We start from the raw sequence: 26,965 nt of genomic DNA, 5'->3' as shown, positions 1-26,965 counted from the left end.
CGCAGTGACAGGCTACGCGGTCGGCCCCGATCCAGATTGGATCGGGAGGAGGAGCGAGGGGTCGTGGGTGAGCGAGTGGGGGAGTGTAGGTGGTTGGTTAGGGTTTCGGGAGGGAGCGTGGGTTATGGGGAGTGGATGGGATGGCCTGGTGGCCGACTGGGCCAGCCCGTTGGTCGGTTGGCCCGGGGGGGGGGGGTCTTTTTCCTTTTCTGCATCTTTGTATTGTTTTTGTTTTCATTTGTTTATTTTATTTCTTTTCTGTTTTAGCTTAGTTCTTTAATAGTTATAGTTTTATATAATAAGTTAAAGCCCACACCTAAATTGGAATTGTAAAAAGTTCTTAGTGACTAAATAAACTAGTTTAATATTTGTTTAGTATTTAAAAGCATTTAAATAATTGTTTTGTCATTGTTTTACCAACTATAGTGCATTTAAATATTTTACTTAATTATGGGTTCTTCACTGTAATTACCTATGCAATATTTGACACAACCCGAACATTTTGGTTTTAACATTTGAAAACTGTTGTTCTATCCTTTAATTAAATTTTGAATTTGTTTCGGTTTTGAACTATCGCTAGTTTATTATTAGTAACCGAGGTGACGTGGTAGCATTAGCGGGGGATCACTGTAGCTTGATTACCCGGGCGTCACAATAAGACCTGACTCAACTCTAAGCAGTAGCAGGCATGACAACAAGCATGAATGAGTAGGCACATCAGGGCTCAAACAACTTCTACTCATGCTAGTTGATAGAGGCGGGGGTGTCCCGATCTTTCGATGAGATGATAACTATCGATTTGGTGGATACGACTTTGACAATCCGACTACGAACGTGCACGACGTTGCGCCTTAGCAATCGCTAAACCAATCTCCTGAGGTTACTGACGATGCTGGAAGCACGGTCAGCCTGACCACGAAGGTCTATTCCTGCAAGCAATCGAAGAACGAGCAAGAATATGATAAAGCAATCTGAATATTGCAAATATATATGAAGTATTGATAATGGTGGGGATCCGGAAGCGGTCTTGGTCTGGTCGTTGGACATAAACGAAGTACACGAAGTTGCAATGGCTAACTTTTAACTAAACAAATCCCCAGGAAAAAGCTACTAGATGGATCTACTTATATAGGAGCAAGGGGTGGCGGCCAAGGAGGTTGGAGGACGTCCCAAGGCAGCCTAAAACTAACCCTAGGTTGTACAAGGCTCATGGGCCCAAGTGGAGGTGATGTAACACCTTTGGACTTGTAGTTTGACTCGGATTCTGCTGCAGCATCAGATTGTTTCGTCCACAACTCAACGGTCCGGACGAATTTGAAGGTGATTCCAATTGGGTTGGAAAGTGCACGAAATCTAGTTTCCAACAAAAAAAGAATCACCCAATTCGGAGTCCGTATGAAAAACTTGTGTGCGTTTTGAGTCAGGTATGTCTGTGCAGTCCGAATCTGAATCCAGAACGTGAGAGACTTGGACTCTATCTTCTCTTGGGCCAAAAGTGACGTGAGAGAACTTTTTGGGCAGAAAATAAACATCTCTTTCTTCCTTATCTTCATATGTGGATTGTACAAATGTCCCATACACCTGCAATTAGACAAAACACAAAAGTGTGTGAAGTATTTTTGTTCTGGATAACATAAATAGATAATTAAATAGTTTGCACTAGAAATCACCTGACAAATATGCATATATGCAATATTTTTGGTCATATCCAAGGTAGTCATGTCCTCATCATCCTTCCCTTCTTGAAAATAAAGCCGTCCTCGGCGTTGCTTAATCTGAAATGTGGCTAACAAAAGAGACAAGGTGTACATGTTGTATATGTATATGTCATCCATTTTTACTTCCCTTGATTTTTGCATATATGACACATGAATAGATGAGTAACTTGCATAGTTCATAAAATCTAAAGCCAAAAAATTAGCACAAGAAGTAGAAGGCATGAAAATATTGCAACTCAGTTTGCACATATAAGTGAAGCTCTTATTCATTTCAAAAGATTGACAATGTTCATCATTAAACCATCCCAACATTGGTGAATAAACCTTACTTGCATCAAATTTACATGCTACAACATGCTTAAACAAGCAAACATGCAATAAGTCATTCAACACAGAATCATCACCAAGATTAGAGGTCATATCAAAATGATTAAACATTGGTTCTTTTGCATCAATAGTTAATTCAATGGGTGCACTCAAAATTGTTGGTATTTCAGTTGTTTGATCACATGGCAAAGTGAAATTATCAACGTAGTCCTCTAAAAGAGGTGGTGTGATCAAAGTAGTGGGTAGCTCATCAGATGGTGCATTCAAATTGACAAGGCATTCATCATTCTCATGTAGAGATGGAAGATCAGTACCTTTGTCATTACCTCTTATGATCAACTCATATGATGTAGCCACTCTCGGGGGCGATGTGTCACATGGTGGAGGTGATGTAGTCCTGACAACAACGGATGTGGTTGTCATAGTATGCCTAGTAGTTGAAGGAACAATCATATCAACTCTTGGAATGTGCACCGTGCGCTTGTTCTCCTCGTGGCCAACACGTCGTTTTATTTCCTGTTCAGCTTTGCAAGCAAGATGAAACAAATGGTCCATAGGATAACACTCTTCATGAATTAGTATCTCTTGAATATCACGGTTTAATCCTCCCCAAAATCTATCCATAAAATCATCTTCACTTTCTTCTAAAGAGGAATGCAACAAGGTAGTTTGTAAATCATCATAATATTTTGTTACAGTTTCACTACCTTGTTTTAAGTGTTGCAACTTCTTAATCATGTCACGAGTATAATAAGAAGGGACGAAAGTATGTCGCATGGCAAGTTTCAAATCATCCCAAGTAGTAGGTATATAATCAGGGTGTAACCTGATATTCACTCCACCAAACCAAAGCATAACCAGTGAAAGAACCAACCGCAACCTTAACCTTTTTATGTTCATTGAAATTATGGGAAGCAAATATATTTTTTATGTCGAACTCCCATTCAATATATAAAGCAGGTTTAAAACGGCCATTAAATGGTGGTATAGATACATTAACCTGATCATGTGCATTTGGATGTTTGTGCACCTCTCGTGACGGTTGTGGTATTTGCAAAGGTGGTGGCACGTCTCCCGCGATCGACAAAGCCCATGAATTGACTCTGGATCCTGTCATGATTAGTAGAACAAGAAACAAAACCCAAAAATAATGTTCCTATAACTACTAGGATGTGGTGGTAAAACGCTCACAGTAAAGCAAATATCAATGTCTTACAAGTTCTTACCATGCAGCAGGCGGTGATCGGCAACCAGCGGTGTCAAGTAACTCCGAATATTGAGTGAAGCGATTGCCAGGGAAGCGTACGTATACATGGTGTAGAAATATGTGGAGCTGGGTTGGCTATATATGGTAGCAAAAGATTAGCAATAATCAATTCAAAGATGCAATGTTGAATAAACGCTCAACGACGGTACTGTGCTGGTCCTAGGCTAGACCGGACTAGAGACGCGAGCCTAGAACACTAATGAGGTCACGGCGTAGCACAACTAGCATCAATGAAGGATACTAAGTAGCTCTTGACAGCAAGATATAAGTGAAGATCACAACGGCAGTGAAGATAATGATGAAAAACAACTGCCAAGCAGGATATACAACAACTCTCTCTCCAACTTTCCTCTTGAAAAGTTTGAGACAATTTTCTGATAAATTCTTTCAAAGAATGCTACTAACTCAAGCTTTCCAATGCAAAAAGAATCACTCAATTCCGAGTTGATATGAGGAGTCAAAGAATTCTAAAACTGGCCTGAAAAATTGGAACAAGTTGTGTTCACGAACTTCGGAGGGCAAAAAGACTTATTTAGAAGCTGATTTTGAGGTGTCAAATATTGAACTAGCTTCTGCAACTATTTAGATGCGGCTCGTCGCTATCTTCAATTTGAGTCCTCACGGAGCCAAAACTGACTTCATATGAGGAAGATACACATGTTTTACTGAACAGTGCGCAAAACAGATTCCAATCCGAATTCAGGTACGAGATTGATTCTAGATAGAGCCAATTTTTTTTTCTCTCTTTTTTTTTTCTCACGCCTTTTTTTTCTTTTTCTTCTCCCTCTTTTTCTTTCTTTTTTCTTTCCTTTTTTCTCTTTTTTTTTCTTTATCTTCTTTTTCTCCCTCTTTCCAAGATAAACTAGATAAGATGCAGATTCGATCAAGTGAAGATGTGAACGATCTCAACTATTATTATGACAATGAATGGTGGGTAGCACGTGGTGGAAATTGATGGATGGGTGGTGGACAGCGGAAGAGATAATGATGCAGCGGTGGCGTGACTAATGTGAACAGAACTCAAAACTCTAAACGAACTAGACACTAAGACCAGCAACTCGACACGACGATGCAACCGATGATTCAACTATGCAAGCAATGAAAAGAAAATTGCAATGGCTCAGACTGGCTTGGACCAAGGATGAATAGATCTAACTCTTTTTTGTGGCTTTTTCTTGGACAATAGGTAGGAAAATAAATCTAATCTAGAAAAACTAGAAATTCTCACCGAGCAACCTGAAAACTGATACCACTTGATGGAGGCGGGGGTGTCCCGATCTTTCGATGAGATGATAACCATCGAAAACTGATATCACACACTTTTGTGTTTTGTCTAATTGTAGGTGTATGGGACATTTGTACAATCCACATATGAAGATAAGGAAGAAAGAGATGTTTATTTGCTGTCCAAAAAGTTCTCTCACGTCACTTTTGGCCCAAGAGAAGATAGAGTCCAAGTCTCTCACGTTCTGGATTCAGATTCGGACTGCACAGACATACCTGACTCAAAACGCACACAAGTTTTTCATACGGACTCCGAATTGGGTGATTCATTTTTTGTTGGAAACTAGATTTCATGCACTTTCCAACCCAATTGGAATCACCTTCAAATTCGTCCGGAGCGTTGAGTTGTGGACGAAACAATCTGATGCTGCAGCAGAATCCGAGTCAAACTACAAGTCCAAAGGTGTTACATCACCTCCACTTGGGCCCATTGGCCTTGTACGACCTAGATTTAGTTTTAGGCTGCCTTGGGACGTCCTCCCACCTCCTTGGCCGCCACCCCTTGCTCCTATATAAGTAGATCCATCTAGTAGCTTTTCCTTGGGATTTGTTTAGTTAAAAGTTAGCCATTGCAACTTCGTGTACTTCGTTTGTGTCCAACGACCAGACCAAGACCGCTTCCGGATCCCCACCGTTATCAATACTTTATATATATTTGCAATATTCAGATTGCTTTATCATATTCTTGCTCGTTCTTCGATTGCTTGCAGGAATAGACCTTCGTGGTCAGGCTGACCGTGCTTCCAGCATCGTCAGTAACCTCAGGAGATTGGTTTAGCGATTGCTAAGGCGCAACGTCGTTCATGTTTGTAGTCGGATTGTCAAAGTCGTCTCCACCAAATCGATAGTTATCATCTCATCGAAAGATCGGGACCCTCGCCTCTATCAAGTGGTATCAGTTTTCAGGTTGCTCGGTGAGAATTTCCAGTTTTCCTAGATTAGATTTACTTTCTTACCTATTGTCCAAGAAAAAGCCACAAAAAAGAGTTAGATCTATTCATCCTTGGTCCAAGCCAGTCTGAGCCTTTGCAATTTTCTTTTCATTGATTGCATAGTTGAATTATCGATTGCATCGTCGTGTCGAGTTGCTGGTCTTAGTGTCTAGTTCGTTTAGAGTTTCGAGTTCTGTTCATATTAGTCACGCCACCGCTGCATCATTATCTCTTGCGCTGTCCACCACCCATCCATCAATTTCCACCACGTGCTACCCACCATTCATTGTCATAATAATAGTTGAGATCGTTCACATCTTCACTTGATCCAATCTGCATCTTATCTAGTTTGTTTTGGAAAGAGGGAGAAAAAAAAGAGAGATAAAAAAGAGAGAAAAAAAGGAAAAAAAAAAGAAAAAGAGAGAGAAGAAAAAAAAAGCGTGAGAAAAAAATCGAGAAGAAAAAAAATTGGATCTATCTAGAATCAATCTCGTACCTGAATTCGGATTGGATTCTGTTTTGCGCACTGTTCAGTAAAACAGGTGTATCTTCCTCATACGAAGTCCGTTTTGGCTCCGTGAGTACTCAAACTGAAGCTAGCAACGAGCCGCATCTAAATAGTTGCAGAAGCTAGTTCAATATTTGACACCTAAAAATCGGCTTCTAGATAGGTCTTTTTGCCCTTCGAAGTTCGTGAACACAGCTTGTTCCAATTTTTCAGGCCAGTTTTAGAATTCTTTGACTCCTCATATCAACTCGGAATTGAGTGATTCTTTTTGCATTGGAAAGCTTGAGTTAGTAGCATTCTTTGAAAGAATTTATCAGAAAATTGTCTCAAACTTTTCAAGAGGAAAGTTGGAGAGAGAGTTGTTGTATATCCTGCTTGGCAGTTGTTTTTCATCATTATTTTTGCTGCCGTTGTGATCTTCAGTTATATCTTGCTGTCAAGAGCTACTTAGTATCCTTCATTGATGCTAGTTGTGCTACGCCGTGACCTCATTAGTGTTCTAGGCTCGCGTCTCTAGTCTGGTCTAGCCTAGGACCAGCACAGTACCGTCGTTGAGCGTTTATTCAACATTGCATCTTTGAATTGATTATTGCTAATCTTTTGCTACCATATATAGCCAACCCAGCTCCACATATTTCTACACCGTGTATACGTACGCTCCCCTGGCAATCGCTTTACTCAATATTCGGAGTTACTTGACACCGCTGGTTGCCGATCACCGTCTGCTGCATGGTAAGAACTTGTAAGACATTGATATTTGCTTTACTGTGAGCGTTTTACCACCACATCCTAATAGTTATAGGAACATTATATTTGGGTTTTGTTTCTTGTTCTACTAATCATGACAGGATCCAGAGTCAATTCATGGGCTTTGTCGATCGCGGGAGACGTGCCACCACCTTTGCAAATACCACAACCGTCACGAGAGGTGCACAAACATCCAAATGCACATGATCAGGTTAATGTATCTATACCACCATTTAATGGCCGTTTTAAACCTGCTTTATATATTGAATGGGAGTTCAACATAAAAAATATATTTGCTTCCCATAATTTCGATGAACATAAAAAGGTTAAGGTTGCGGTTGGTTCTTTCACTGGTTATGCTTTGGTTTGGTGGAGTGAATATTGTCGGTTACACCCTGATTATATACCTACTACTTGGGATGATTTGAAACTTACCATGCGACATACTTTCGTCCCTGCTTATTATACTCGTGACATGATTAAGAAGTTGCAACACTTAAAACAAGGTAGTGAAACTGTAACAAAATATTATGATGATTTACAAACTACCTTGTTGCATTCCTCTTTAGAAGAAAGTGAAGATGATTTTATGGATAGATTTTGGGGAGGATTAAATCGTGATATTCAAGAGATACTAATTCATGAAGAGTGTTATCCTATGGACCATTTGTTTCATCTTGCTTGCAAAGCTGAACAGGAAATAAAACGACGTGTTGGCCACGAGGAGAACAAGCGCACGGTGCACATTCCAAGAGTTGATATGATTGTTCCTTCAACTACTAGGCATACTATGACAACCACATCCGTTGTTGTCAGGACTACATCACCTCCACCATGTGACACATCGCCCCCGAGAGTGGCTACATCATCTGAGTTGATCATAAGAGGTAATGACAAAGGTATTGATCTTCCATCTCTACATGAGAATGATGAATGCCTTGTCAATTTGAATGCACCATCTGATGAGCTACCCACTACTTTGATCACACCACCTATTTTAGAGGACTACGTTGATAATTTGACTTTGCCATGTGATCAAACAACTGAAATACCAACAATTTTGAGTGCACCCATTGAATTAACTACTGATGCAAAAGAACCAATGTTTAATCATTTTGATATGACCTTTAATCTTGGTGATGATTCTGTGTTGAATGACTTATTGCATGTTTGCTTATTTAAGCATGTTGTAGCATGTAAATTTGATGCAAGTAAGGTTTATTCACCAATGTTGGGATGGTTTAATGATGAACATTGTCAATTTTTTGAAATGAATAAGAGCTTCACTTATATGTGCAAACTGAGTTGCAATATTTTCATGCCTTCTACTTCTTGTGCTAATTTTTTGGCTTTAGATTTTATGAACTATGCAAGTTACTCATCTATTCATGTGTCATATATGCAAAAATCAAGGGAAGTAAAAATGGATGACATATACATATACAACATGTACACCTTGTCTCTTTTGTTAGCCACATTTCAGATTAAGCAACGCCGAGGACGGCATTATTTTCAAGAAGGGGAGGATGATGAGGACATGACTACCTTGGATATGACCAAAAATATTGCATATATGCATATTTGTCAGGTGATTTCTAGTGCAAACTATTCAATAATCTATTTATGTTATCCAGAACAAAAATACTTCACACACTTTTGTGTTTTGTCTAATTGCAGGTGTATGGGACATTTGTACAATCCACATATGAAGATAAGGAAGAAAGAGATGTTTATTTGCTGTCCAAAAAGTTCTCTCACGTCACTTTTGGCCCAAGAGAAGATAGAGTCCAAGTCTCTCACGTTCTGGATTCAGATTCGTACTGCACAGACATACCTGACTCAAAACGCACACAAGTTTTTCATACGGACTCCGAATTGGGTGATTCTTTTTTTGTTGGAAACTAGATTTCGTGCACTTTCCAACCCAATTGGAATCACCTTCAAATTCGTCCGGAGCGTTGAGTTGTGGACGAAACAATCTGATGCTGCAGCAGAATCCGAGTCAAACTACAAGTCCAAAGGTGTTACATCACCTCCACTTGGGCCCATGAGCCTTGTACGACCTAGGGTTAGTTTTAGGCTGCCTTGGGACGTCCTCCCACCTCCTTGGCCGCCACCCCTTGCTCCTATATAAGTAGATCCATCTAGTAGCTTTTTCCTGGGGATTTGTTTAGTTAAAAGTTAGCCATTGCAACTTCGTGTACTTCGTTTGTGTCCAACGACCAGACCAAGACCGCTTCCGGATCCCCACCATTATCAATACTTCATATATATTTACAATATTCAGATTGCTTTATCATATTCTTGCTCGTTCTTCGATTGCTTGCAGGAATAGACCTTCGTGGTCAGGCTGACCGTGCTTCCAGCATCGTCAGTAACCTCAGGAGATTGGTTTAGCGATTGCTAAGGCGCAACGTCGTGCACGTTCGTAGTCGGATTGTCAAAGTCGTCTCCACCAAATCGATAGTTATCATCTCATCGAAAGATCGGGACACCCTCGCCTCTATCAAGGGTTTCATCTATTTACTGTGGCAATGACAGGTCATGCAGAGGAAAGGGGTTCAACTACCGCAACATGTAACAATTGAATCGTTGTTGTCCTAATGCAGTAAAAGAGAGCAGAAGCGAGAGAGTGGGATTGTATCGGAATGAACAAGGGTTTTTTGCTTGCCTGACACTTCTGAAGATAGTATAGCTCTTCATCGGTGTCATCGATCTCATCGTTGGTACCACGTCTACTGAGGGGGAACAAATACCAGCAACAGAGAGGAAACACAATCAATGCAATGCAACAATATGATGCATGATCATGACATGGTAATATGCTGTGATTTGAGCTAATGCAACTAACAACGATTTAAATGAAGTTGGTTTGAATACAAGATTCAAATTCAAACTCCATATGTGATTATTCAAATACCATTTAATTGATTTGACCTGATCAGCTAGCATAAGTTGGTCAAACATGCATGAAAATGGTACATATGGTTAGATTGGATTTTTCTCATAATTTTTCATATATATTTTATTTCATTCTGAGCCACGGTTGATTTTCTATGATTTTTAGAAGTTTTAACTATTTTCTGAAATAAATAAATCATTTAGATTTATTTAAAATCCAGAAAAGTGATTACTGCATCAGCATCATGTCTGAGTGACATCAGCAGTCAACAGGGGCCGGTCCATGTCAAACCTGACAACGGGGCCCACATGTTAGTGAGACAGAGAGTTAACAGTGGTTATTTAACTTAACCCGTGTCTTTAACAGGAGCGGTCCCACATGTCACACACTAGGGGTTAATTAACCGAGCGATTATCACTTAACCTAATGCTCCACATCAACTCTAATCGGTGTTTAGCCGCCGGCGTAAACAGGGCACGGCGAGGTCGCTCGTCCGGCCAACTCCAGCGACGAGAGGTCGCAAGGCCGGGTGCATTGGAACGCCCGCAATAAGGTGCGTACGATGGTGGTGGTGGCTGGAGCTGAGGCGGGCTGTAGAGGCGGCGGCGTCGAGCCAGGCGGTGGCTGGAGCTCGGGCATCGATGAAGACGGCGCCACAGAGCACGGGAGGAGGAACGTGGTGTTGTCCGTCTCCTAGGTGCGTGCGGAGCTCTTTGATGGGTTCGGACGCGAGCGGCAGCAGCTGTGGCCACGGCGGCGCCATGGCCGGCGGCGAGGGGTTCTCGGGCAAGGTGGTGGGGCTAGCTAGAGTGCGCAAACAGCAGCAGAAAGAGAAGGGGGAGATGCGGTAGCTCACAGGGAGGTTGGAGAGCGGTTCAGCGGGCTCTGGGACGCGCCGGAGACGGTGAATCGATCGGTGAAGTCCGGCGAGCAGATGCGGCGGTGACGAGCTCGAAGGCGATGACCTGGTGCCCCTCGGCTTGATTTAGTCAGCGAGGAGAGGACACGAACGTTGGCTGAGTGACTGGACGCAGCTTAGAGGCGAGGCTTGCGCGGTGGCTGCGGTGGTGCTCGTCGGCGGCCTTGGACGCGAGCGGGGAAAGCGGGGGAGAGAGGCAGAGGAGGGGGAGAAGCTCGGGGAGAGGTCGAGGGGGGTTCCAGGGGTGTCGTGGTGCTCGGGGCCGTCTCCAGCAGCGAGCAAGCAGGCAGGAGGTGGCCTCGCGTGTGCGGGCGTGCCGCGGGCACGCGTCCTCGCCTACTGGTGCGATCTGGAAAATGACGAGGGAGCCCCTAGTGGGCTTGGCAGCCAGCTGGCCCGGCTATGGGTAAGGCTCAAGTAGGTTTCTCTCTCTGGTTTCTATTTTGTTTCTCTTTTTCTATTTTTGCAGTTTGTTTTTGAGTTAGTTTTAAAACCAAATCAATTTTATAAATCCTGAAAATATTTGTGGGCAGTAACTGAATTGTTTCAGAGGGCCTTAGCAAGTTTCAGAATATTTGGAGCTACCAAGTATTTTACAGGAATTAATAGCTCCAATTCAAATACAATAAGAGTTAATTCAATAATCTAGAAATGTCCTAGAAATATGTTCACAATTTTTGGCAGAGGTTCTAGACCAATTCAAAAATGATTAACATTTATGAAGGGCATTTTGGGTTCATTGAAAATGATTTTATTTGACCTATTTGAATTCATTTGGTGCTGGGGTTTGGTCGTCCCCATTTCAAGTTTCAAAAATTTAACATGATGCAACACAAGACTAGCTAGCCCAGAGCATACCAGAACTAGGGATGTGACACAATCACTGGGCGGCTTCCAGTATGCACTGCCCACTCGCGAGGGCTTGGCTAGCCCGCGTAGCAGCGTCTTCACCCCAGACGAGTAGTGTGGTCGCTACGGGCAATGCGAGCCGTCCGATCTGCTCGGACGGCTCAGCGCCCGTTGACTCGGGTGGGCGGTCCATGACTGTTGGATCGCATGTCCCTTCCGAGGCCACCGTCACTAGGTGTCCTCGGGTGTGCCCACGAGGACCAGTGCTGTCTTGCGCATGAAATTTCAAGTGGGCCAGCCTATCGGCTTCACCACCCTGCGTCGAGCCGGCTCGGTGGCGACAACCATGGCTTTCATTGCGCCGGCTTGCACGCATGCCGTTCTCCTATCTAGTTCGCTAGCCGGTCCCTGCGTCGCGACGCAATGCTGGCTCGCCCATGGGGCCGCCCTGTTAGGATCCTGCGCCCCGTGCCAAGCTGGTTTGTTCGTGTCAGCCGATCATGCGCTTCGCCCGCAGAACCGGCTCTCGCATGGTCCATCTTGTCAGGACCATTTGATGCGTCTCAGGTACGCGCTTGCTACCTGGTTGGCCAGACGGCGTCCAGCCGGGTGTGCGCGTGCACCCTTGCGCCGGGATGGTTCGCTCGTGCCAGTCAGGCAGGTCCCCATCTTTGGGGTCAAGTCTTTGGAGTGGGGATGGGATTGGTGGTTCCCTTCTTCTCCAGGTTCTTGCATGGGTGCTACTTCTTGAGCTTGCGTTGGTTTTTCCCTTGAAGAGGAAAGGGTGATGCAACAAAGTAGAGATAAGTATTTCCCTGACTTAAAAACCAAGGTATCAATCCAGTAGGAGATACACGCAAGTCTCCAGTCTATGCACCTGCACAAACAATCAAAAACTTGCACCAAACGCGTTAAAGGGTTTGTCAATCCCTTCATGGTCACTTGCAATGATGAGATCTGATAGAGATAGATATAAAAGAATACTAAAACGTAAAACAAAATAAAAGTAAATAAATTGCAGCAAGGAATTTTAAGGTTTTTTGGTTTATAGATCTAAAAATACATGATGGAAAATAGACCCTCGGGCCATAGGTTTCACTAGAGGCATCTCTCTTAAAGGAAAATAATACGGTGGGTGAACAAATTACTGTCGAGCAATTGATAGAAAAGTGGCATCACGTACGTGTCAAGTAGACCGACTCCTGCCTGCATCTACTACTATTACTCCACACATCGACCGCTATCCAGCATGCGTCTAGAGTATTAAGTTCATAAGAATGGAGTAACGCCTTAAGTAAGATGACATGATGTAGAGGGATAAACTCAAGCAACATGATGAAAACCCCATCTTTTTATGCTTGATAGCAACAATACAATACATGACTCGCTACCCCTACTTTGTCACTGGGTGAGGACACCGCAAGATTGAACCCAAAACTAAGCACCTCTCCCATTGCAAGAAAAACCAATCTAGTTGGCCAAACCAAACTGATAATTCGAATAGAAATAAAAATATATCAAATCATGCATATAAGAATTCAGAGAAGATTCATATAATATTCATAGATAATCTGATCATAAATCCACAATTCATTGGATCTCGACAAACACACCACAAAAGAATACTACATCGGATAGAACTCCAAGAACATCGAGGAGAACATTGTATTGAAGATCAAAGAGAGAGAATACACCATCTAGCTACTAGCTATGGACCCGTAGGTCTATGGTAAACTACTCACGCTTCATCGATAGGGCAATAGAGTTGATGTAGATGCCCTCCGTGATCGAATCCCCTTCCGACAAGATGTCAAAAAAGGCCCCAAGATGGGATCTCGCGGAAACAGGGGCTTGCCGCGGCGGAAAACTATTTTGGTGGACGCTTCTGTTGGTTCGGGAATATTTCTGAATTTATAGGCCAAATATTAGAGTTAGAGGGTCTCATAGGGGCCCACAAGCCCTCAGGGCGCGCCCTGCGCGCCCCTGAGGCTTGTGGCCGCCTCGGGACTCCTCTGACTTCATCTCCAAGTCCTATGTGTGTCTTCTGGTCCAAGAAAAATCACCGTAAAGTTTTATTCCGTTTGGACTCCGTTTGATATTCCTTTTCTGTAAAACTCAAAAGCAAGGAAAAACATAAACTGACACTGGGCTCTAGGTTAATAAGTTAGTCCCAAAAATAATATAAAATAGCACAATACTGCATACAAAACACCCAAAATAGATAATATAATAGCATGGAACAATAAAAAAACATAGATACGTTGGAGATGTATCAAGCATCCCCAAGCTTAACTCCTACTCGTCCTCGAGTACGTAAATGATAAAAAACAGAATTTTTGATGTGGAATGCTACCTAACATATTTACCCATGTAATTTTCTTTATTGTGGCATGAATATTCAGATCCATAACATTCAAAACAAAAGTTTAATATTGACATAAAAACAATAATACTTCAAGCAAACTAATAAAGCAATCATGTCTTCTCAAAATAACATGGCCAAAGAAAGTTATCCCTACAAAATCATACAGTCTGGTTATGCTCCATCTTCAACACAGAAAGTATTTAATCATGCACAACCCCGATGACAAGCCAAGCAATTGTTTCATACTTTTGATGTTCTCAAACTTTTTCAACTTTCACGCAATACATGAGCGTGAGCCATGGATATAGCACTATAGGTGGAATAGAATATGGTGGTTGTGGAGAAGACAAAAAGAAGGAGGCAGTCTCACATTAACTAGGCGTATTAACGGGCTATGGGGATGCCCATCAATAGATATCAATGTGAGTGAGTAGGGATTGCCATGCAACGGATGCACTAGAGCTATAAGTGTATGAAAGCTCAAAAAAGAAACTAAGTGGGTGTGCATCCAACTCGCTTGCTCACGAAGACCTAGGGCAATTGAGAAAGCCCATCATTGGAATATACAAGCCAAGTTCTATAATGGAAAATTCCCACTAGTACATGAAAGTGAAAACATAGGAGACTCTCTATCATGAAGATCATGGTGCTACTTTCAAGCACAAGTGTGGAAAAAGGATAGTAACATTGTCCCTTCTCACTTTTCTCTTTTTTTGTTTGGGCTTCTTGGCCTCTTTTATTTTTTGTGTGCTTATTTGGCCTCTTTTATTTTTTATAAAGTCTGAAGACTCATCCCAACTTGTGAGGGAATCATAGCTTCCATCACCCTTTCCTCACATGGGACAATGCTCTAATAATGATGATTGATACGTCTCCAACGTATCTATAATTTTTGATTGTTCCATGCTGTTATATTATCATTCTTGGATGTTTTACAATCATTTTATAGCAACTTTATATCATTTTTTGGGACTAACCTATTGACATAGTGCCGAGTGTCAGTTGCTGTTTTTGCTTGTTTTTTTACTTCGTAGAAAATCAATACCAAACGGAGTCCAAATGCAACGAAACTTTTTGGAGAATTTTTTGGGTCTAGAAGACACATGATGGGCCAAAGAAGTACCAGAGGGGTGCCTCGAGGGGGGCACAACCCACCTGGGCGCACTTGGGGGACCAGGTGCGCTCTGGTGGGTTGTGCCCACCTCGGTTGCCTCCCGCACTGCCTCTTTGCTCTATAAATACCCCAATATTGCAGAAACCCTAGGGGAGTCGACGAAAATCAGTTCCAGCCGCCGTGATGAGGACATCAATACCATTGTTACACCCACAACCCCTACTGTTACATATACTAGACCAATTACTAGAGCTCGCGCACGCCAATTAAATTACCAGGTACTTTCGTTTCTTGGTAATGATTCTAATGTTCATGAGATTATGATGCTGCCTAAATTGGATACATTTGTTGTGCTTACAAATGAAGGGCCTAGCTTGGAGAAGGATGAACATTGGAGCAAGAACACGCATGGAGTTGATGGCATGCGCAAGGGGATCAAGAACGGAGTTACAAGTGATGATTTCAGGACTTTGAAGCCGCCATAAGGAGTGCATGAAGCCTTGGACGAAATATACAAGATGCCACTTCATAATATTCGTCCATAGGCTATTCTAGGTGCTGCGTCACCTTATTAATGGGCCAGGCCCATGTAATTTCGAAATACTGAAGTATAGGCTATTTTTAGAGTCCGTATGTGTGGGGAAACAAGAGTTAGGGTTGGTTTCAGACCCCACCCTCAAGGGCCACGAAATTCCCCCCTCTTCCTCCATATATATAGCCCTTAGGGCGTCGTTTAGACTTTGGGTTTTGTTTAGATTAAAAGTTCGCCATAGCTGCAACTTCACGTACTTCGTTTGTGTCCAACGACCAGACCAAGACGTCACAGAACCCCACCTTGATCAATAAAGCTTTCATCTTATATTCGCGATATCCCGATTGCAATCTCAGTTTCTTGCTTGTTCTTCGTTTGCTCGCAGGAAACAGACCCTCGTGGTCAGGTTGATCGTGCCCTGGCGTGGTCAATAACCCTCAGAAGTTGGTTTAGCGATTGCTAAGGCGCGACGTCTCGCACGTTCGTAGTCGGATCGTCAAGGTCGACTCCCACAGAAAACGATAGCCACCATCTCATCGAAACATCGGGACACCTTAGCCTCTATCAAGTGGTATCAGATTTCTAGGTTGCTCGGTGAGATTTTACAGTTTTTCGTAGATTAGATCGAGTCTGTTCTTCATACCTACAGTCCACGAAAAAGCCAGAAAAAAATTAGGGTTAGTTCATCATATCCGAACCAATCTGAGCCTTTGCATAATCTTTTTAGGGTTTTTGCTTTGTTGAATTTGCGATTGCATCGTCGTGTCAAGTTGCTGGTCTTAGAGTCTAGTCTTTTAGAGTTTCGAGTTCTGGTCATAAGTTGTCACGCCGCCGCCGCACCATCATCATCGCCCATCTACCACTTTTGCTTATCCGTCACCGCGCTGAATCCATATCCATATACCACCACCAATCCATATCCATATACCACCACCGCTACCATATACCACCACCGCTGCCATATACCACAACCATATATCCACCACCAATCCGAGTTCTTCTCATATTAGGTTTGTTCTTGAGATCAATCTAATTTCTGATTCGTGTTTCCTTGCCTGCGTGGGTCTCGGAAAAAAAAAGAAAAAAAGAGTCTGGAGACCCCCGGGCAGTTTTTAGGCCAAAATTTTCACGGGCAAATTTTTTTCCCTATCCTATTTTTAGGCTTTTCTGAGTCTTTTGAGCCACGTGCCATCATAGTGATTTTTTGTCGCACTTTTTCGTCGCCGCTGCCCTGATTTCCGAAAAAAAGTGAATTTTTTTTTCGTGCCCATCCTATCAGTTTGACGAGGGAAGAATTTTGAGACACTCGCCATTATAGTGATATTTCGCAAAAAAAAGGAGTGCAAAAAAAAGAGCGGAAAAAAAGAGTTCCAGAGTGTGCTTTTCCCTTATTTTCGTGCAGCGCCGTGATTTTGTTAGTGTTCTAGGCTCGCGTCTCTAGCACGGTCTAGCCTAGGACCAGCACAGTACCGTCGTTGAGCGTTTATTCAACTTTGCATCTCTGAATTGATTATTGCTGACCCTTTTTGCTACCATACTATAAGCCTTCCCAGCTCCACATACATCTACGTCGTGCGTTTGACTCTCCCTGGCAATCGCTCTATCCAAGCTTTTGAGAGTTTTGACTACAACGGTTGCCGATCACCGCCTGCTGCTGGGTAAGAACTGGTAAGAATTTGAGATTTGCTTGACGGATTTGTGACACCCGCCACCACCACCACTTGTTAGTAGTCTATAGGATCATATTCTTGTGTGTTTCTATTGCTGCTAACCATGCCAGGATCACAAGCCGATGAGACTGACTGGGAGAACTTGACGAACAAGGAGCTTCATGATACGTTTCAGCAAATGATGAGTGGACAGGTGCAAGATGTGATAAATAGATTTGAAGAGGCCATGGAGAAGATAGATGGCATGGAGAAGACGTTTGAAACAAAGCTCGATAACAAGTTTGCTGAATTGCTTTCACGTTTTCCACCACCACCACCGGCTGCTCCTGCCGCACCTCTGCAACAACAGCAACAACATCGACTACCTCCACATCGGGAAACAGCCCTCCGCCGAGCGAGCCGTGTCCCTCTTCAGTCGGGCCAAACTGCTGGTGCTGCTGTTGATACTTCTGTGGCTCCTACTGCTGATGTGGAGGAGGATGATTATGTGGGAGATTATGAGGATGAGGTTGATCAAAATCAGAACTACGTGCCACCACCAGCACAGCAACCACCAGGTCGTCCACATGCAAATAATGGCAATGGTAGGGCTCACCCTCAGGTACGAGATCATGACCATCTCCCTAAACTAAAATTGAATATTCCACCATTTGAGGGTAGATATGTTCCTGATATATATCTTACTTGGGAGTTAGAAACTGAACAACGATTTACATGTTTACAATATCCCGAGGAGAGACGTGTTCCTGCTGCTATTTGTGCATTCACTAGTTTTGCATGTGTTTGGTGGTCTGAGCATTGTAGATTATATCCTATTCCGGCTACTTGGGCTGCTTTGAAAACTGCTATGCGTACTCGTTGGGTTCCACCATATTATCAACGTGAATTACTTCAAAAATTGCAGCGCTTAAGACAGGGAAAAAATTCTGTAGAAGAATATTATCAGGAATTACAAACTGGCATGATTAGATGTGGTATTGTTGAGGAGAATGAAGCTATGCTTGCACGTTTTATGGGTGGATTAAATAGAGAGATTCAGACGATTCTAGAGTATAAGGAGTATACTAATATCACTCGTTTCTTCCATCTTGCTTGTAAAGCTGAACGTGAAGTGCAGGATCGACAGGCATTGGCGCGGACTAACTTTTCTGCAGGTCGACCTTCATCATGGACACCACGTGCATCATCTACTTCCACACGTTCTGCTACACCGGCGCCTCCATCGGCTGCCACCTCCAACCGTGATACAATAAATGATAGAGGCAAAGGTGTCCCGTCTTTCGATGAGATGATGGATATCGCTTTGGTGGCAGTCGACTTTGACAATCCGACTACGAACGTGCGAGGACGTCGCGCCTTAGCAATCGCTAAACCAACTCCGAGAGGTTATTGACCACACCGGAGCACGATCAACCTGACCACGAGGGTCTGTTTCCTGCGAGCAAACGAAGAACAAGCAAGAAACTGAAATTGCAATCTGGATATTGCGAATATAAGATGAAAACTTTATTGATCAAGGTGGGGTTCTGTGACGCCTTTGTCTGGTCGTTGAACACAAACAAAGTACGCGAAGTTGCAGCTATGGCGAACTTTTAATCTAAACAAAACCCAAAGTCTAAACGACGCCCTAAGGGCTGTATATATGGAGTAAGAGGGGGGAATTTCGTGGCCCTTGAGGGTGGGTTCCGAAACCAACCCTAACTCTTGTTTCCCCACACATACGGACTCTAAAAATAGCCTATACTTAAGTATTTCGAAATTACATGGGCCTCGCCCATTAATAAGGTGACGCAGCACGTAGAATAGCCTATGGACGAATATTATGAAGTGGCATCTTGTATATTTCGTCCAAGGCTTCATGCACTCCTTATGGCGGCTTCAAAGTCCTGAAATCATCACTTGTAACTCCGTTCTTGATCCCCTTGCGCATGCCATCAACTCCATGCGTGTTCTTGCTCCAATGTTCATCCTTCTCCAAGCTAGGCCCTTCATTTGTAAGCAAAACAAATGTATCCAATTTAGGCAGCATCATAATCTCATGAACATTAGAATCATTACCAAGAAATGAAAGTACCTGGTAATTTAATTGGCGTGCGCGAGCTCTAGTAATTGGTCCAGTATATGAAACAGTAGGGGCTGTGGGTGTAACAATGGTATTGATGTCCTCATCAATAAAGCAGGCACAATCACCACTATCTGCGAAGAGCACACCTTCTGGGCCTGCAAAGAGCTCTTCTTCATCCATGGCATCAACAGGGCAAACACATGATATTATTTGTCGACGTTGCAAGGGTGGAGGTCATTATGCGAGAGAATGCCCATCTAAGCGTGTGATGATTGTTACTGAGGATGGTGGGTATGAGTCTGCTAGTGACTATGATGAGGAGACTTTGGCTCTTATTACACGTGAAGAACACGGTGGAGACGATTCTGATCATGAGACGCAATACATGGCTCCTGAAGATGCTGACAGGTATGAATGTTTAGTTGCTCAACGTGTTTTGAGTGTGCAGGTTACACAAGCTGAGCAAAATCAGAGGCATAATTTGTTCCATACAAAGGGAGTTGTGAAGGAACCTTCTGTTCGCGTGATCATAGATGGAGGGAGCTGCAATAACTTGGCTAGCATGGAGATGGTGGAGAAGCTATCTCTCACCACAAGACCACATCCACATCCTTACTACATCCAATGGTTCAACAACAGCGGCAAGGTTAAGGTAACACGTACTGTTCGTGTGCATTTTAGTATCTCTACATATGCTGATTATGTTGATTGTGATGTGGTACCTATGCAAGCATGTTCCTTATTACTTGGTAGACCATGGCAATTTGATAAAAATTCTGTACACCATGGTAGAAACAATCAGTATACTCTTGTTCATAACGATAAAAATATTACTTTGCTTCCTATGACTCCTGATTCCATTTTGAAAGATGATATTAATAGAGCTAATAAAGCAAAACAGGAGACAAATAAGAGTGAAAATCAGATTGTGGCAAAAGAATTTGAGCACCAAATGAAGCCTAATAATAAACCATCTACTGTTGTTTCTGAAATTAAATTGAAAAGTGCATGTTTACTTGCCACCAAATCTGATATTGATGAGCTAGATTTTAGCAAATCTGTTTGCTATGCTTTTGTGTGCACAGAGGCATTATTTTTATTCGAGGACGTGCCTTCCTCTTTGCCCCCCTGCCGTCACTAACATTTTGCAGGAGTTCGCTGACGTCTTTCCACAAGACGTGCCACCAGGATGACCACCTATTCGAGGGATTGAGCATCAAATTGACTTAATTCCCGGTGCTTCGCTACCCAACCGTGCACCATACCGTACCAATCCAGAGGACACGAAGGAGATTATGCGTCAAGTACAAGAACTGCTCGACAAAGGTTATATACGCGAATCCCTTAGTCCTTGTGCTGTTCCTATCATTTTAGTGCCGAAAAAGGATGGTACGTCGCGTATGTGTGTTGATTGTAGAGGCATTAATAATATTACTATTCGTTATCGTCATCCTATTCCTAGGCTAGATGATATGCTTGATGAATTGAGTGGCTCTACAATATTCTCCAAAGTTGATTTGCGTAGTGGATACCATCAAATTCGTATGAAATTGGGTGATGAATGGAAAACAGCATTTAAAACAAGTTTGGATTATATGAGTGGTTAGTCATGCCTTTTGGGTTAATTAATGCACCTAGTACTTTCATGAGGTTAATGAACGAAGTTTTACGTGCTTCCATTGGACGATTTGTGGTAGTTTACTTTGATGACATATTGATTTATAGCAAATCTTTGGAGGAACATTTGGAACATTTACGTGCTGTTTTTATTGCTCTACGTGATGCATGTTTGTTTGGAAACCTTGGAAAGTGAACCTTTTGCACCGACCGAGTATCTTTTCTTGGCTATGTTGTTACTCCACAGGGAATTGAAGTTGATAAAGCCAAGATTGAAGCTATTGAGAGTTGGCCGCAGCCCAAAACGGTCACACAAGTGAGGAGTTTCCTTGGCCTCGCTGGTTTCTATAGGCGTTTTGTGAGAGATTTCAGCACCATTACTGCACCTCTCAACGAGCTTACAAAGAAGGATGTGCCTTTTGTTTGGGGTACCGCACAGGAAGAAGCCTTCACTGTATTGGAAGATAAGTTGACACATGCTCCTTTACTCCAACTTCCTAATTTCAATAAGACTTTTGAGCTTGAATGTGATGCTAGTGGAATTGGATTAGGAGGTGTGTTATTACAAGATGGAAAACCTGTTGCATACTTTTCTGGAAAATTGAGTGGGCCTAGTCTGAACTATTCTACTTATGATAAAGAATTATATGCTCTTGTTCGGACCTTAGAAACATGGCAACATTATTTATGGCCCAAGGAATTTGTTATACATTCTGATCATGAATCTTTGAAACACATTAAAAGTCAAGCAAAACTGAACCGTAGAAATGCTAAATGGGTTGAATTCATTGAGACTTTCCCTTATGTCATTAAACACAAGAAGGGTAAATAAAATGTTATTGCTGATGCCTTGTCTCGTTGTTATACTATGCTTTCACAACTTGACTTTAAAATATTTGGTTTGGAGACCATCAAAGATCAATATGTTCATGATGCTGAATTTAAAGATGTATTGCAGAATTGTAAGGAAGGGAGAACTTGGAACAAGTTCGTTCTTAACGATGGATTTGTGTTTCGTGCTAACAACCTATGCATTCCAGCTAGCTCCGTTCGTCTTTTGTTGTTGCAGGAGGCGCATGGAGGAGGATTAATGGGACACTTTGGCGTCAAGAAGACGGATGATATACTTGCTACACATTTCTTTTGGCCAAAGATGAGACGGGATGTTGAGCGTTTTGTTGCTCGCTGCACTACATGTCAAAGAGCTAAGTCACGACTCAATCCTCATGGTTTATATATGCCTTTGCCTGTACCTAGTGTTCCTTGGGAGGATATATCTATGGACTTTGTTTTAGGTTTACCTCGAACAAAGAAGGGGAGGGATAGCATATTTGTTGTCGTGGATAGGTTCTCGAAAATGGCACACTTTATACCATGTCATAAAAGCAATGATGCTGTTAATGTTGCTGATTTGTTCTTTCGTGAAATTATTCGCTTACATGGTGTGCCAAATACTATTGTTTTAGATCGTGATACTAAATTTCTTAGCCACTTTTGGAGATGTTTATGGGCTAAGTTGGGGACTAAGCTGCTTTTTAGTACTACTTGTCACCCCCAAACTGATGGACAAACTGAAGTAGTCAATAGAACATTGTCTACTATGCTTAGGGCTGTTTTGAAGAATAACAAGAAAATGTGGGAAGAATGCTTGCCTCATATTGAATTTGCTTATAATCGTTCATTGCATTCTACTACTAAGATGTGCCCTTTTGAAATTGTGTATGGTTTCCTACCTCGTGCACCTATTGATTTGTTGCCTCTTCCATCTTCAGAGAAGGTTAATTTTGATGCTAAAGAACGTTCTGAATTGATTTTAAAAATGCATGAGTTAACTAAGGAAAACATTGAGCGTATGAATGCTAAATATAAACTTGCTGGAGATAAGGGTAGAAAACATGTTGTGTTTGCGCCTGGAGATCTTGTTTGGTTACATTTGCGTAAAGATAGATTTCCTAATCTGCGCAAATCAAAGCTAATGCCACGTGCTGATGGTCCTTTTAAGGTGTTAGAGAAAATAAATGATAATGCATATAAAGTTGAGCTACCTGTAGATTTTGGGGTTAGTCCCACTTTTAACATTGCAGATTTGAAGCCTTATTTGGGTGAGGAAGATGCGCTTCCGTCGAGGACGACTTCATTTCAAGAAGGGGAGGATGATGAGGACATCAATACCATTGTTACACCCACAGCCCCTACTGTTTCATATACTGGACCAATTACTAGAGCTCGCGCATGCCAATTAAATTACCAGGTACTTTCGTTTCTTGGTAATGATTCTAATGTTCATGAGATTATGATGCTGCCTAAATTGGATACATTTGTTTTGCTTACAAATGAAGGGCCTAGCTTGGAGAAGGATGAACATTGGAGCAAGAACACGCATGGAGTTGATGGCATGTGCAAGGGGATCAAGAACGGAGTTACAAGTGATGATTTCAGGACTTTGATGCCGCCATAAGGAGTGCATGAAGCCTTGAACGAAATATACAAGATGCCACTTCATAATATTCGTCCATAGGCTATTCTAGGTGCAGCGTCACCTTATTAATGGGCCAGGCCCATGTAATTTCGAAATACTTAAGTATAGGCTATTTTTAGAGTCCGTATGTGTGGGGAAACAAGAGTTAGGGTTGGTTTCGGACCCCACCCTCAAGGGCCACGAAATCCCCCCCTCTTCCTCCATATATACAGCCCTTAGGGCGTCGTTTAGACTTTGGGTTTTGTTTAGATTAAATGTTCGCCATAGCTGCAACTTCGCGTACTTCATTTGTGTCCAACGACCAGACCAAGACGTCACAGAACCCCACCTTGATCAATAAAGCTTTCATCTTATATTCGCGATATCCCGATTGCAATCTCAGTTTCTTGCTTGTTCTTCGTTTGCTCGCAGGAAACAGACCCTCGTGGTCAGGTTGATCGTGCCCCGGCGTGGTCAATAACCCTCGGAAGTTGGTTTAGCGATTGCTAAGGCGCGACGTCTCGCACGTTCGTAGTCGGATCGTCAAGGTCGACTCCCACAGAAAGCGATAGCCACCATCTCATCGAAACATCGGGACACCTTAGCCTCTATCACGCCGCAAGTTCCAGAACCACCAGATCCAATCTAGACACCATTACGGAGGGGTTCATCATCCTCATTGGTGCCTCTTTGATGATGCGTGAGTAGTTCTTTGTAGACCTACGGGTCCGTAGGCAGTAGCTAGATGGCTTCCTCTCTCTCTTTTGATTCTCAATACAATGGTCTCCTGGAGATCTATTTGATGTAACTCTTTTTGCGGTGTGTTTGTTGGGATCTGATGAACTTTGAGTTCATGATCAGTTCTATTTTATCCATGAAAGTTATTTGAGTTTAGATCTCTTATATGCAAGATTAGTTATAGCCTCGTATTTATTCTTTGAATCTTTGGTTTTGTTAGGACAACTAGATCAATTTTTCTTGCCATGGGAAGAGGTGCTTTGTGATGGGTTCAGTTGTGCGGTGTTCTTTCCTAGTGATAGAAGGGGCAGCAAGACACATATTGATCGTTGCTATTAAGAATAAAAAGATGGGGTCTATTCCTACATGAATAGATCTTTTCTACATCATGTCATCGTTCTTATTGCATTACTCCGTTTTTCCATGAACTTAATACACTAGATGCATGCTGGATATCGATCGATGTGTGGAGTAATAGTAGCAGTGTTGGGGAACGCAGTATTTCAATTTTTTTACCTACGATCATGCAAGATCTATCTAGAAGATGCATGGCAACGAGAGGGGAGAGTGTGACTATGTACCCTCGTAAACCGAAAGCATAAGTGTTTAGTAACGCGGTTGATGTAGTCGAACGTCTTCGTGATCCAACCGATCCAAGTACCGAACGCACGACACCTCTGCGATCAGCACACGTTTAGCTCGATGACGTCCCTCGTACTCTTGATCCAGCTGAGGCCGAGGGAGAGTTCCGTCAGCATGACGGCGTGGTGGCGGTGATGATGAAATTACCAGCGCAGGTCTTCGCCTAAGCACTACGATGATATGACCGAGGTGTGTAACTATGGAGGGGGCACCGCACACGGCTAAAAGATCAACTTGTGTGTTCTAGGGTGCCCCCTGCCCCCGTATATAAAGGAGGGAGGGGGAGGCCGGTCGGCTAGGCTAGGACGCGCCGGGAGAAGGGGAATCCTACTAGGACTCCAAGTTCTAGTAGGTTTCCACCTAAAGGAGAAGCGGGAAGGAAGGGAGAGGGGGGTCATGCCCCCAACCCCTTGTCCAATTTGGACTGGGCTTGGGGGGCACATCTCTTTCCCACTAAGGCCCATCAACTCCCCGGGGTGTTCCGGTAACCTCCCGGTACTCTGAAAAGCCCCGAACTTCTCCGGAACCATTCCAATGTCCGGATATAGCCTTCCAATATATCAATCTTTATGTCTCGACCATTTCGAGACTCCTCGTCATGTCCATGATCTTATCCGAGACTCTGAAAAACCTTTGGTCATAAAATCACATAAACTCATAATACAAATCGTCATCGAATGTTAAGCGTGCGGACCCTACGGGTTCGAGAACTATGTAGACATGACCGAGACACATCTCCAGTGAATAACCAATAGCGGAACCTGGATTCTCATATTGGCTCCTACATATTCTATGAAGATCTTTATCGGTCAACGACACCCTTTGTCATCGATATGTTACTTGCCCGAGATTCAATCGTCGGTATCATCATACCTAGTTCAATCTCGTTACCTAAGTCATGAAGAAAGCAATAGCAATAAAACTTATTGATCATTATGCTAAGCTAATGGATGGGTCTTGTCCATCACATCATTCTCCTAATGATGTGACCCGTTCATCAAATGACAACACATGTCTATGGTCAGGAAACTTAACCATTTTTGATTAACGAGCTAGTCAAGTAGAGGTATACCAAGGACACTCTGTTTTCTCTATGTATTCACACATGTATCAAGTTTCTGGTTAATACAATTCTAACACGAATAATAAACATTTATCATGATATAAGGAAATATAAATAACAACTTTATTATTACCTCTAGGGCATATTTCCTTCAGTCTCCCACTTGCACTAGAGTCAATAATCTAGATTGCATTGTAATGATTCTAACACCCATGGAGTCTTGGTGCTGATCATGTTTTGTTCATGGAAGAGGCTTAGTCAACGGGTCTGCAACATTCAGATCCGTATGTATTTTGCAAATCTCTATGTCTCCCTCCTTGGCTTGATCGCGGATGGAGTTGAAGGCTTGATCGCGGATGGAGTTGAAGGCAATTGCTCCAACATTCAGATCCCTCTTGATGTGTCTGGTTCTGTTGTGAAATCTGGATTCCTTCGCTAAGGCAATTGCTCCAGTATTGTCACAAAAGATTTTCATTGGACCCGATGCACTAGGTATTATACCTAGATCGGATATGAACTCCTTCATGCAGACTCCTTCATTTGCTGCTTCCGACGCAGCTATGTACTCCGCTTCACATGTAGATCCCGCCACAACGCTCTGCTTGGAACTGCACCAACTAACAGCTCCACCATTCAATATAAATACGTATCCGGTTAGCACTTAGAGTCATCCGGATCAGTGTCAAAGCTAGCATCAACGTAACCGTTTACGACAAGCTTTTTGTCACCTCCATAAATGAGAAACATATCCTTAGTCCTTTTTAGGTATCTCAGGATGTTCTTGACCGCTGTCTAGTGATCCACTCCTGGATTACTTTGGTACCTCCCTGCTAAACTTATAGCAAGTCACACATCAGGTCTGGTACACAACATTGCATACATGATAGAACCTGTGGCTGAGGCATACAGAATGACTTTCATTTTCTCTCCATCTTATGCAGTGGTCGGGCATTGAGTCTGACTCAACTTCACACCTTGTAACACATGCAAGACCCTTTCTTTGACTGATCCATTTTGAACTTCTTCAAAACTTTATCAAGGTATGTGCTTTGTGAAAGTCCAATTAAGCATCCTGATCTATCTCTGTAGATATTGATGCCCAATATATAAGCAACTTCAACGAGGTCTTTCATTGAAAAATTCTTATTCAAGTATCCTTTTATGTTATCCAGAAATTCTGTATTATTTCCAATCAACAATATGTTATCCACATATAATATTAGAAATGCTACAAATCTCCCACTCACT

The sequence above is a fragment of the Triticum dicoccoides genome, chromosome 7A (genome assembly GCF_002162155.2).
Source record: "Triticum dicoccoides isolate Atlit2015 ecotype Zavitan chromosome 7A, WEW_v2.0, whole genome shotgun sequence".
Taxonomy (NCBI): Eukaryota; Viridiplantae; Streptophyta; class Magnoliopsida; order Poales; family Poaceae; genus Triticum; species Triticum dicoccoides.
The sequence above is the reverse complement of the archived record's forward strand: the minus strand, read 5'-3'. Positions refer to the sequence as shown.